Genomic DNA, 15,053 nt, shown 5'->3' with positions numbered 1-15,053 from the left:
TATATTTCGAAAAAAAAAATGTTAATCAACTAAATTAATTTACGTATTTATTTAGCACTTATATGAACTTAGCATTTTGCAAACGCGTATTTCTCTTTTGTTTTGGCTTGGCCCTACTTATCATTTATGATGAGTAGATAGGTAATGACGACGAGTCAACGTGAGCTAAATGTTGCATCGGGGACGAAGGGCAAAATCACTTAGTCTAGATTCACTGTTATGAATTAGTATGAGTATCATGAAGATTTATGTTTCAAAAACTATTTCTAGTTTTAATTAATTAATGAAAGATAAGATGTATTTCTTCCGTTGCAAGTCTCTGTTTTTAAAAGCCTTACGTTATCACGTGGCGGTAATGCTCCTAAACTACTCTCTTAATTATATTAGTATCATTATTATTGGAGAGTAATTTGGGGGTGTTACATCTGAGCCCAAGTAAGAAGTGCAAGTTGCCCAAAGAGTCATTGCACCATCAGCTACTTCGCCCGGAGGCGCGCCAGACCGGGCAGAGCATATGAACAAATTGTAGCATCCCATTGATTCACGATTAGGGTACCTTGAGAAGAACCAGGGTAGAGCCCTGTATCCCATGTACGATGACTATACTCAACAAGGTGCTAATCCCGACGATGCTATTCTACCTGATTGGTTTCAGGCCCCCCTAAGGATACACTAGAGATCCCATTGCCCATGGTATTTGTTTTGGGTGTTTTTGTCCCTCGGGAGAGTTACAACTCGAAGACTGGTCCGGTGCGGCCTGTACCTGCAAGACAAACGGAGACACCAGCTGGTAGGTGCTCCGCCTCCGACGATCAAGTTAGTAACTTGAAAGGAGAGAAAAAGGTGCAGAAATTTAGGTGGGGATCTGCTTGGATTCCAAGCTCAGATGTCTCTATCAAAGGGACAGTTTGTAATAAATGGTAAAACGTGCCCTCCAAAAGAGGGGAATCTCCCTATTTATAGGGTCCTCTGGAATTGTGCCCCTGATTAGGTCACAGAACCCTAATCAGTGGTGGGCTGCGCCGTTTTGCGGCTTTCTCGGGATTTGGGCCTGAAGGCCGTCATTTCCCAAATATCTGGAATGACACGTGTCAAACAGGGATAGGTCCACTTTGGACCATCCTGGGGCTGACACGTGTCGCCCTCAAGTTGGTCCACATAGTAGGGTAAAATTACCCTGAACATTTGCCCCTCACAGATGTGACGTGGCAAGCCACATGGCATCTGTGAAACGCGTCACGCTTTGGTTGGTGGTAATTTCACCGCCAAAAATTTACTGTTCACTATCTGAGTAAATTACAAGATTACCCCTTAATTTACCCTCTTTATATAGCCGTTTACCCTCATTATTTTACACCGCTTTGACTCTCTCAGCACTTTTTTATTTTACACCGCTTGTACATATTTCTTGTAATAAATGGATTCATCACCAACACACACGGCACAACCAAGGTTAGAGTCCGGCCAATCACAAGGGACGGCTGAGTCTAGGACTGGTAGTGCTGTCTCAGGGTGTTGGGACCACCCTTATGCTTGGATTCCGACCATTTGCGCGTCTGTGCAGGACACAATGGCTCGGACTATGCAGACGGCACAGGATCCAAACTGTAGAAGCAAAGGCTTAGGCGACCAAACGCCTGAGGGAGAGACGTTTGGCTGAGAACACCAGACGGCTCCGAAGATATCCCCTCCGCGTGGCCCCCCAACTCCTCCAGACTCGTTTTTGGACGAGTGCGACCAAGGCGGTGAGTAGGCCGCCTCAGCTTCTGTCTCCCAATTTGGGGAGGAGAAGGGTAGCGGATTTACCGTCTCCTCTTCTGAGAGTAATGATGATCTTCCCCCGTGATGAGTGGCATTTATGCCACAATTTAGTGTTCTTTTCACGGGTTTTCCCTCCCATTTGTAGCTTGTTTGTCCCCTTTTTCTCTCCTTTTTGTTCCTCTTTTCTTTGTTTGCCTTTCTCCTTGTTTTCTTTTGTTTTTGTTTTGTAGGAATCAAGGCATTGGAAGAAGAACAATTCACCCCCAAAACCCCCTGTTTGCGGGCGCGCATCACTATGAGAACCCGCGCAGGAAGGCTTCAAGCACAGAACTCAAATAGAAGGATGTGTGCGCCTTGTGCGCGCTTCTTGTGAGGGCGCGCACCTTTGTTATGTGCGGGCGCGCAGCCCTGGGAGAACCCGCACAAGACAGCAGCAGAAGGAGAGCCAAAACAGGGAGTTGTGTGCGCCTTGTGTGCGGGCGCACATTCTATAAGCGCGAGCGTGCAGTACTGCTGAGAGAAGGCGCGCATCTATGGGTCTAATCCCCGTACCCACAGATCTGTGGGCGCACAAGATCTGCGAAGGCGCACACACAACATCTGCGCGGGCGCGCACCGCTGAAGTTCAGTTTTTTTATTTCGTATTTTTGTATCTTTTAAAGGACCTATATATATATATTTAGGTTGTAGGGGAGATTAGTGGACTATCTAACCTTATCTTAGAAGACAATCAAACCCTAATCTTAGAGAGAGAAAGTGTAGTATTATTCAAGTTATCTTCATGTATGCATACTTTGGTTCAAGTTTCATTCTCAATCAATCAAGCAACCTTGCAAGTTTTAATCTTTCTACCTTTTCCTACTTAGTAATCTCTAATCCTTTCTCTTAGCTTAGTTTGTTTGCACTCTAGTTGTTTATTTCTATCTATTTTGTGGATTGATATCTTTTGGTATTTTCATTGTTTTTTATCATGTTTGCTTCTATGTCTATTTTGTTCTCATTTAGTTCTATCATCATGATAAATCTCCCTTCTCTAGGCTAATTTCTTAGCTAGGGGAAGGGGGTGGAAAATATGTGTTGAATGTTGGATGAATGATGATGGTTGGATTGAATACATGCCTAAAATTGATGAAAGATATGATTTTTAATGTCTTGAGATTATTGTTGCACTTTATTTGATTGCCTTCTAGTTTAAATGCATGAAAATGATTTGAACTAGATTAAGATCACCTCTATTTAGATGATTGCATGAAAATGAGTTGTTAAAATAGAGTTTATTGATTTGTGCCTCTTTATTCTCTTGATTTTGCTAGAGTCTAATAGGATGCATGAGAATGATTCTATTAGTATAGGGCTTTTTCATTGATTTACCTAGACCATTGCATGAGAATGAATTGTTTAGGTGTGTGGGTGTCTCGAGTGAGTGTGTGCACTGACACAAGCAACTTAAAATTCAAAAGCAAAAATTTTCCGTCATTTTTGTCATGAGTGGAGGGTACCGACTTTCTCCCGAAAAAGAAAGACATGAAAAAGATTTTATTTTCGAACTTCCCTCGATGTGAAAATTTTGAAAAAGTTTTTTAACTTCCCCAAAAGAAAATAATGAAAAAGGGGAAGAAGTTTTGAACTTCCTCCTTAAGCAAGACGAAATGAATCGTATGAATTGAATTGCTTGTCTTGAAAACAATTTATGCATGATGCATGCTCTTTGGCCAGGAGGCTAAGGACAATTACATCATGTGACACGATAGATGAATGAACTTAGGTTATGGAGCTAAGCATCATATATGGTGTAAGAAACGATCTTGAACGTCACTTAGGTCTAGAAGCTAAGCACGTATAGAGTCGAAGTGATTATTGCATAATGAACGTTGCTTAAGTCAAGGAGCTAAGCACGATATGCTTTGTATGATTAAAAATCACAGATATTTAAATGTAACTCAGCACATTATGCGATGCATGAAACAATGAATATTGCTCAGGTCAGGAAGCTAAGCAAGTATACAATGTTTTTTCTAATGAATGTTGTCTCGAAAGATGATGACATGCACAGTGTTAAAACAAGATTTCATGATAGAGGGTTCTTAAAGGGAAGGATGATATGGCTATGTATGTGTGAGTGAAGTGTGTGAAAGTGATACTAAGGTTGGCTGCAAAGGTTGTGGTGACTGAAATAGATGTGATAAGAGTCAAAGATGATGACTCTTGTTGGGTTGGGTAAGCTACGTGATGTGGGTTCAAGCCCCCAAGTCTAGCTCTAAATGGTAAGGGATAAGCATTGGATATTCTTTGACTCAATCATGCATAGATATGAATATGAATGTGGCCGCACCTCAATGTGAGGTTGCCAACGTATCCGTTAGGAATCAGGCCGAACGTAGCTCTAGCCGAACTTTGCACAAGTGTATGTACACCTCAAAGAGGTCTTTCAAGGGTTGTAATGTGGATAAGCTAATGGATTAAGGAAGAAAGGGGTAAAAGGCTCAAGACCCGAGAGAAACCCCCCGAGATGTGTAGTTGTGTATTTGAAAATTTTGAATTTGCAAGTTTTATTTTTCACATATTTTTTGCTTTGAAATTCTTTTCTTTCTCTTCCTTTTTTTCATTCTTTTGAATCAATGTAGGCAATCTCAGATCATGCGGTTCATCACTCACTTAGCATTCATGTTTCTCAGGCACGGTACCAAGCACTCGATGAGAGACGCAATTTTGACGTGTTCATATCGAAGACATTGGAACACTTGCCTTTAGACATTGTTTTTTTTATTTTATTTTATTTATTTTATTTTTTATTATTTGAACTTGCTTTCTTACTGTTACACAAATTGCACATCTTTCCATCCCTGGGTTAAGTGAATGTGGGTTGAATAAATAAGGTCAATCGTTAGACGAGGCTCAAAGTGGTTGACGAAGAAATGGAATGAGTGTTTGAAAATTTTTTAAAGGAATGAATGGGTTGCAAAGGTGCCTCAAATCATGGGTGTACCTTGTGTTTAGTTCGGCAATTTTTCTTTTTTAAAATGAGAATTGCTATGATCGAGATATAAAGAAATAATGCTCATTTTATTGATGGAAATGGTGAATAAGATAACAAAAATATCAAATTATAGAAAAAGGGAATCTAAACACTAAACATAGGATGTGAAATCTTTGCTAGACTTAAAAGGGCGGAAAGGAAAAAATCATGAAATCTTGCACGAGGAGCTCGTCGCGCGCTTTGTCTTCATTGCTGCTTGTCACTTTTTACCACTTGGAGGGACTGGAAGTTTTTGGCATCAACAAGATCCTGAATAGTATCCTTCAAATTCCAGCATTGTTCGGTAGAGTAACCTCTTCCTTGATGGAACTTGCAATGGGCATTGGGGTTCCATTTGGCACTCCTTTCTTCAGGTTTGGGCTCTGGAAATGGCCCAATAGGTGTGATCAAGCCTTGTCCGTAAAGGCGATCAAAGGCCGCATCATAAGTCATTCCTAAAGGAGTGTAGGTTCTCCTTTTCTTGGGCAATGGAGCATCAAGAGCTAATACTTCATTGAGATCAACTTGGCTTATATTGTTGGTAGTATTTTCCTGCTTAGAAGACGAAGAAGAAGGAAGGTCATTCTTCTTGTTTTTCCAAGTGTTGTTATTGTTACTACCAGCAGTCTTTATTAGCTCGTCCTCGATATTGATGCCAATGTCATATACAGCTTCAAAAGTGTTCAACGGAAGAAATCTGAGATGTTGCTTGTACTTGTGAGTCAGATTTTGGATGAAGAGGTGAATCATCTCTTTTTCTTTGGGAGGATCTACCAAGAGTGCAGCTGTTTCCCTCCACCTATTTTGGTAAGTAGTGAAGCCTTCATTCTCTTTCTGTTTGAAAATAGAGAGTTCACGTTCAGAAGTTTTACTTTGAATGTTACACTTGTAACGGTTCATAAAACTGTCGGTGACATCTTGCCAAGTCGCAGTACACTTGGCATCCAGGGAATAAAACCATTGTTGGCAAGCATGTTCTAAGGAGAGAGGGAACACCGTAGGGAAGAGTGTTACGTCCAATCCCTTAAGAGCCATGGTTGTAGAAAAAGCCTTAAAATGACACATCGGGTTATCAGTAGGCTTAAACTTGGGAATGTCAGCGGTGGAAAATTTCTCAGGAAGCCTATCCCTTATGTTCAGAGAAGTGGCAGGTTGCTCGACATAGGTAAACTCTTCAGAGATCTTACTCATCTGTTCTCTAATCTTGTCTATTGCAGCTACAGTGCTTTGATTGTTTTGCTCTACCGTGAGAACCCTGGTAGTGAGTGCTTCCATCATAGTAGACAACCTTTTGATGGCCTGGTTCATATTCTCCATATCTTCCTTAGTAGCCATTGGTTGAAGGTAAATGGGAGATGGATTTCGTGGGGTTGCTTGTGGTGGTTTTCTTGTACGCCTCTTAGGTATAAGAGGTTGGTGAGGTAGCGACTCAAACCGTAACAGTCTACCCCTGCTTCTTGACCAAGTGCTGTGAAATGAAATAAAATCACTTAATTGTTTGACTCAGCTCATTGCTCAAGATAGGAAAGGAAGGAAAAAGACATTTGAAAACAGGTGAGAAAACTCCACTCATTTTTTATTATGACGGAAAAAGGGTGCATGAACCTAGTATACGATCATAAACGACATGGTGCACGACTCAAGTCGGAACATAAAGAAAGTGTGTGGACTATTCTTGACTCGTGAGTGATTAAGTGATGTCATAAGACTCGTGGTATGATCGTATGGCTAGACATGTGAATAGTAACCAAGATGACTGATGCGAGGACACGGAAAACTTGACTGACGCTTTCTTTCTTTTTTTTTCTTTTTTGGAAAATCCACCGTGTCACGGTCAACATTCCCGTGCCACGGTATGGTACCCCGTCAGACGGTGCACTGTACCGTGACACGGTCGAAATTTTTTATTTTTTTTTAAAGGGAGGATACCATCCGACTTTCTCCGAAAAAAAAACGACATAAAACAAGACTTACCTAAAATACGGTCAAAAAAGTGGTGCACGACTTAAAAGTGTGTGAACATGATATGTGAGTGATAGACGCGTGTTTTGACCGTATAGCTAGATATGACACCAAACTGGACACAGCATTCGCACAAAAATCGAAAAAAAAAGACTGACAAGACACTTTCCTGGGCACCGTGTCACGGTGCAGACTGTCGTGACACGGTAGACTTTCCCGTGTCACGGCACTGTTCACCGTGACACGGCAGAACATGCCGTGACACGGTGCGCAGTTCCAGGTCATGGGTTAAACAAAAAGAGCAAACCCATGAGGATTAGCGCCAAGCATCCACATAGCATTTAGGCACGATGATGTAAAAAGTTCGCAACCTAGAGTCAAGATCTATGTTCAACTATTGGTCAAGCTTTGGGTGTCAAAAGGGTACCATAGTTTAGAGTTTGGACGCGTTAGCAAGGCAGCCTCCCTTGAGGGTGTATGCCAACGGGCGGCTCCGCGAGTTCGTGATGAAACCGAACTCGACTCCATGGTTTGGGTGGATTTAATAACTCGGATGAACCCTTATTGCCGTGAGCGTTTTTGGGTCGATAGAGCTTAAATCCCCCGGGGCTAAGACGCATGTAGAACACATACAGTTTTTCAGAAAAATCGAAGGAAGTCGACTGTGGGAAAAGAAAATAAGCCACCGGACTGATTTTAGGACTGCCGTGACACGGTAGAAATTCCCGTGTCACGGTATAGTGTACCGTCAGATGGTACACTGTACCGTGACACGACAGACTCTGCCATGACACGGCAGTCAGAAAATCTGACTGGTGCCCTGCTTTTCTTCGTACACAATCAAGTTGTTCAATTTTTCCTACGGGACAGATCTAAATTAGACGTTGAAACGTCTATGCTTATGCAAAAATGCCAAATTAATCACTGGAATATTTTTCAAGAATCTTTCAAGTCTCATCCACTCATCTCGATTAAATACCGATCACGGAAATCGATAAATAACCAAGAATCCTCCCCAGTGGAGTCGCCAAATTGTAGGCGTCGATCGAAGTGCTCCTGCATTAAGCATGGTGTGAATACGCTTGGCACTCATAGGAAGTGGGAATTGACATATACGATTAGGGACACGATTAGGGACAAGGAAAGTAGGGAAGGCAACCACGAAAAAGGGACAACGAAAGGCAACAACGATTGACCCGTGAAGGTTACACCCCATTCATAATCCATGAGATTACTAACTCCATATGGTTCGGAACCACAAAAGGAGGATCGGGGATGATGGTACGAAGTGAGTCATGGAGTCACATTCGCCCGTATTGGCCTCTACTCGATTCTTATTATGAAAAGTATTCCTGCGATCTCAAAGGCATGCAAACAAAATTCAATTCGCTCCAAACTATTATTATGCTAAATTGGTTTAATATTAATGCACACATAATTCTAAAAATTTGGTGATCACTTCAATTTATAATAAGATTAAAAGGATCCTAAGCCGGTTGTCCAAATTATCTTATTAGGCGTGATTTTCAATCACTTATTCCCTTTAAACATGCAATATGGTGATCAAAATAAATAATAGAATCAATATTAATATAAAAACCAATTTAATCATAATTCCAACAACATTAAAATCGTTAGAAAAATAATAATAATGAAAAGAGCATGATCCTTACTTTGAATCTGTTTGTTTGCAACTACAAAATAATAAACGAGTTAGTAACTTCAAGGAAATAATAAAGCAATAACTAAATTAAATTAAATACAATAAGGTTGATTTTGGGGCCAAACCCTCAAACGATTCTACCTTTCACGCCTTGGCTTAAGGACAGAACCTCGAGTAAAATATGGACTCCTTTGAGTGCTTGAAGAAGGAATTTTGAAGTGAAAAGGGTAGGCTAGTGTTTAGGTTAATAGCATAGAAGAGAGAAAATAATAATAATCAAATTCTGGTTGCCCCGTACATCAGAAATGAGGGGATATTTATAGGGAAAATGTGCTGAGGGGGCATACGGAACCCTAAAATGATAAAAAAAACCCTAAAAAAGTGTCCCGTGACACGGTCAGACTGTACCGTGACACGGTCAGACTGTACCGTGACACGGTCAGACCGTACCGTCAGACGGTACACTTTCCCGTGACGCGGTACAGTTTTGGAGTGACGCGGGAAATTTTCAGAAAACGGAATGAAAAACGCGTTAAGGGTTTACGCGGAAAGGACACGGAACATCCCGTGTCACGACAGACCTCCCGTGTCACGGGAAGTCCCATCGTCAGACTGTACCGTGACACGATCACTTCCAGTCCATTTTCCGTCTAAATTCATTTTTTAACCCTAATTTGTTTCGGCTTTTTAAGTGTCGATTGCTAACTTCGGGCTTTTTTCTGACTTTTTTTATTCAGGCTAAAATAAGAAAATAATAAAATAAAAAGGTTTGGGCTTAAAATTAATTAACAAGCTTGGGCTAAAATTAAAACTATGCTTTTACCAAACATCAAGACTAATCCATAGACCTTTTAAAAATATGAATTTAATAAAATACGATTTTTTAAGCACTCTCGGGATTAAATACTAAACCCGACCAATAGTGGCGGTGAAAGGTTATTTATTATCGGGTTTGGTTTTGGGGAGACATTTTTAGGTGTCTACACTGCTATAGTTGCAAATTGGTCTGAGAGTCTTCCTAAAAATGCACTTATTCAATGGGATAATGCAAGGCCACATCAAATACTAAGAGACGAAGAGTTTATTGCAGCAACAACAACAAATGGCTTCAACATACAATTTGTGTTCCAACCAGCAAAATCACCAAATTTAAATGTGTTGGATTTAGGTTTGTTTAGGTCTATTCAGTCATTACAATATCAGTCTTTTCACAAGAATCTAGATGAAACAGTTGAGAAAGTTATTGACTCTTACAACACATTCAAAACAGAAGTGAAAATTACATATTGGTCACATTACAGAGATGTATGATCAAAATACTAAAGGCACAAGGTTTAGAAGGAACTAGTGATTGTGGCTATGGAGTATCTAAACACCATGTTTAGGCTAGTACCTTAAGGAAATTATGATGCATAAGAGGACATGGAGGTGGATGCAGACTAGGTCAGGGAAAAAAAAACTCAAAGCATCAACATGTACTGCCACACATAACCACTTAAATTTTGTAGTTCCTTTTCCTTTTTTTTTCCAGTTTTAATGAATAGGTGGTTAGGTGTATTTTGTGTAGTAAGAAACCACTAAAGCAGTGATGTGTAAGTTTTAGTGCTCATGTAATAGACTTTTTTTAGCCACATTTTGATTGGAATGGAAGTAATAATGAAGGAATTATTGTCAATGACAGTTAATCCATGTACTTGAATGTTGAATACAACAATTCAAACAAGTTTACCTCAACAACAATCACTTTATTGTGATTGTCGGAGCAAATTCTTGTCCAAATTATTATTCATTGGAATCCCTTCATCATATGGATTAGACAATCACATGTTACTCAGATAAAAATGAGACTCCCTACTGAGTAATTCACATGCAGCAATGAGGGACTCATAGAAAGTGGAACAATATTAAGGAACCAAAGCTAAAGCTAATCAATGCAATTTTATAACTCAACAAACCCCTATAGAAGTATAGTAGTAAGTCGAGGTCGAACCCAAAGGAATGGAAATTGAATGTATATTGTCCAATGTTAACCAAAGCTAAAGCTAATCAATGCAATGAACTTGTATAAAATCAATATAAAAGACACTAGGGGAATGGATCCACATGTAATTGCAATAGAGAAGGGTAATTTGGGAGGTCAAACCAACTAAGTCAAGTGATATGAGGGAAGATCAAACATGCATCCAAAAGAGCATACCAAGTTATTCTCCTAGAGGTCTAACTAGCGCCAATTACGCTAAGCACTAACTAGGAAACGTCACAAGATACCTCAATCGAGAAATTGCAAGTCACTAATCAATGGTCCGTATCATAGCGAGCTTACAATGCAATCTAGTGCAACAATTAAAGATGGCCAAGCTTCAATCAATTACACACATGCACATGAATCATCAACCAAGTTTAATCACATCATCAACTCCATTAATTATCCCCAAATTACTCTAATCCATCACTCATACATGCTTCACTATTACCCTAGCTAGTAAACTACTCACTAGCCATAGAAATTAAGATCAAAACTACATTAATCATCAATTTCATCATTAACATATTAGAAATCAAAAGATCAAATCAACAATCAATCAAACTTCAATCAAACCTCAATCAAACACCAAACAATCAACAATAATATGAAAAACAAATGAAATCAACTAAAAACAAACTTATATTGAAATCAAAGATGAAAGATCCTTACAAACTTGATCAAAAGATCAATTACAATGGAGAATTCTTGAACAATCAACCAAAAACCATGAGTTTCTCACTCTTCAATTCTTGAGTTTATCTCTCTAAAATTCTAATCTAATGAAAGACTTAATAAAAAAACTCAGCCAAAAATAGAAGGAAATAACTATATATACAAAGGAGAGGTCGGTTATGACGCCCAAAAATAGACCCACGCCGGTGCGGTCGCACGTAGGAGAGAGAATGGCGTGCACGGAAATCATACCCAGCTGGGTGCGGCCGCACGCGCCTGATGTGCGGCCGCACGCGCCACCTATGCGGCCGCACATCCCTCGTGTGTGCCCGCACCTTGCTAGGTGAACTTCCTCCCTTTTCTTCGTCCTAGCTCATGTGGTGCACACACCAAAGGTGATGGTGATGGGGAACAAAGTAGGCAGCAACTTTCCTTGGTATTTTTGGTGAACACAAGTCATGAAAACTGCACAACCAAGGTCTTGAAGCTTGCTCTTTGGGTCCCTCTTGACTTGGAGCTCTTTGCACAAGCATAAGGCATCAAAAGCGATAAAAACCATGGAAAGAAAGCTCGGGAATTCTTGGACAATCGATCATAACCTACAAATAAAAGGGAAAAAGCAAATAAAAAGGAAAAACAACAAATAAACTAGAAAATGCACAAAATAGAGAAACTAACCATGAAAAGCATAAAATGAAGAAATTAAGAGTAAAACTAAAGAAAACTAAAGAAAAGAGGTATAAAATGAAATGAAATTCATCCAAAAAGAGATCAAATGAGTGCCATAAATGTCATTCATCAAATTCTCCCAAGCTAAATTTTTGCTCGTCCTCGAGCAATACAAAGCAAGAAAGATCAAGGATGAAAAATTTATTGAAAATGAAAAACAAAGACTCAAGATAAGAATATACACTAAGACTCACTGTCGTAGGAATCACGATTGTTTTTAGCTACAACAAGCCCTTTAAACCCCAAAGTCGCCTATGAGGACGAGTGAGGTCTCATAAGGGTATCTTAAGAGTTTGACCCATAACTCTCCACCAAACATCAATGAGGCAAACCATAAAAAGGAAAGAAAAGAAAATGAAAACAAAACCTTTGCGAAATGGACTCCATAAAGACTATAATGCAAATGAATGAAAATCTTTCTCAAGTAGTTAAGGTATGCACTTTTCAAGATATCTAAGGTTGATTAAAACATAGGGTATGCTAGGTGTAGGGAATATTTCAAGCATTATGATAACCCCAAACTTGAACCCCATTGTGATCATACACTAAAGTACGGTGGCGTTCCAAAGGGAAAGACAAAGAGCAAAAAGAGTCGCCAACAAGTTTTAGGAACTTGTAAACCCAAAAGACAATCCTAAAGGACCATCAACTACTCCATAAGGTCTTGAACCAAACAGGGTCCGGGGATGAGGGTACGAATCCAATCTACAAAAGAAAGGACCCGCCCTATAAAAATAGGCCTCTACTTTGTTCTGCTCGTATTCATGCGCGCTTTTCGAATAACATACAAACATTATATTAAACCTACCCTGTTTATCTACGTTGGTTGAATATTAATGCACAAATAAGCTATTATTGGCGATTACTTGAGTTAAAATCACATTAGCCTAAACCAAATTAATAAATTATCTTATTAAGCGTGATTTCAAGTACAAATTCCCTTTCACAATCATAAAAGGTGTGATCAAGCAATAACAATAAAGAAATATCAAGCAACATAATAATAAACAATAAATAATAATGATAATAGCATGATAAGGCATAATAAAGCTTGATAATAATAGCAAGATCCTAGGCATGATACTAACAAGATTAATAACCAAATCCTAGCATGTCACTAAACAATAAAGATCAAAGCTTTAAACCTAACATGGTACTAACATGATATTAGAAAGAATAAAGCAATAAAAGGCACCCTAAACATGATTCTAGAAAGCATAAAATAACATCCTAACATGATACTAGGAATTAATCAATAATAGACATGCTTTCTACATTGAAAGAGAGTAATAAGATTACATACTTTGAAGCCTCGTACCTCTTTCTAATAACAAAATACACAAGTTAGTAAACTTCAATGAAAATAATAAAGAACAATTAAAGAATTAAATTGAAATCAAATTAAATAAAGTTTAGACTAGTTTTGGACCAAACCCTCAGAAAATATCAACCTTTCACGTCTAGGGCGAAGGCAACTTCGAACTTGGCTAAGAGATTCTAAGTCTTGTGAATGCGGAATTGTATTTAAAAAGCTAGTTTAGAAAAAGAGAGAGAGAGAATAAGAATTAAGTAATTCTTAATGAGAGTTGATAGAGAGAATTGAGTAAGAATTGATGAGAGATGATGATAATTGATGATTGAAAAAGGGGAGATATGACCTCTATTTATAAGAAAAAAAAGAGAAGGTCGAAGAGTAAGAAAAGAAATCCGAATTCAAATCGAAATAAAACTCGTAGATAGCAGTTTTTGCGAATTTTGTTTTTATCATATCTTTTGATCCACAAGTCCAAATAAGTCATATAATATGTCGTTGGAAAGCTCTTGAAGTCTACTTTCTAATGAAATTGGAATCAGATTAAAATATTTTGTAGATAAAAAGATATGACCTAAATAGTAAAAGGGTGTCAGTTTTGGATAGAGTTTCGTATATCTTTAATATCTTTTTCGTTATAGCTCGGATATATTATTATAATATATCATTGGAAAGATAATTTCAAGATATATCCAACCATATAAAATTTGGATAAAAAATATGAGGCACAAAAATAATATCTGACTATCTTTGAACATCTTTAAATCCGAATAGAATAAGGAAAGTTTTAAAAAAGGAAAGTTTATATTTAAATCAAATTACATGATCTTATCTTTTCAAAAAAGGATAATTAAGATATTTTAGAAACTTATAGAAGATTCTAATCAATCCTAATTAGTTTAGGAATAGGATTAAACCTTTGGGACCCTCCTCATGATCATTGGGTCGTAGGTAAAATCCGGTTTGGGCCCAGTTTAGTATTTTGGCCATAACTTCCTCATTATTCATCGGAATTGGGCTTATAATATATCGTTGGAAAGGTCTTTTCGAGCCCCATCCAACTACACCATTATTGGACCTTAACTATGGACCAAAATAAACTGAAATGGACGTTTTTATAAAATAGAAATGGTTTTCGAAAACAGAAAGAAGGATTTTAATAAAAACTAACCGCAACACTTGACTTTCAACCACTTTCACCTCATTCGATTATGTTTCAACGCAAAAGGTATTCATCACTGGGTTTGGTTTCGGGGAGACACAAATGGGTGTCTACACTAGGCATAGGAACTAGACATCACAATCCACGTTCATCCCAAACAATCTTAGCGCGTTCTCCCTACTAGTCTCAAATCTCCCCTTGGTGAGTATCCCAATTATTCCTCGAAGGAACCGGAAAAGAATTTTATTTAGGCTACTCGACAATCTTGACTATGCATCCCCTTTCCTTAGGCAATGACCCATGATGCCCTCCCCCAAATAGTGGCTCAACTATCTACGTCGAAAGGTCTTTTCCCAAGGTTGTTACGTAAGGCATAAAGGGTGAAGGTAGGCTAAAATTTAAAATTTGGTGATTTTCCTAAAAAGTGAAGCAAAAGGGTGATCAATCCTTAACACCACAATCAAGAAATTACTAAACAAAAAAAACACCCCCAAGCTTACTTGAAGCTATACTCACAAAGAAATATATACAAAAAGCGTAAACGCTTCTCCCCCAAGCTAAAATGAAGCATTGTCCTCAATGCTTAGAAGGAGAAAAGAATACATCAAAATATTTTTGAATTTTTCACTTTTTCATTTTTTTTGTTTTTTTTTTATTTGAACTTGCAATGTCCTTGCCTTTTGCTAAATTCGGACGGCTTTTTCTATAATGTAATTTATTAGACCATGCCTTTTATGAAGTAAGACGACT

This window comes from Chenopodium album, chromosome 26 (assembly GCF_948465745.1).
Source record: "Chenopodium album chromosome 26, dcCheAlbu1.1, whole genome shotgun sequence".
Taxonomy (NCBI): domain Eukaryota; kingdom Viridiplantae; phylum Streptophyta; class Magnoliopsida; order Caryophyllales; family Amaranthaceae; genus Chenopodium; species Chenopodium album.
Note: the sequence above shows the minus strand (reverse complement) of the source record.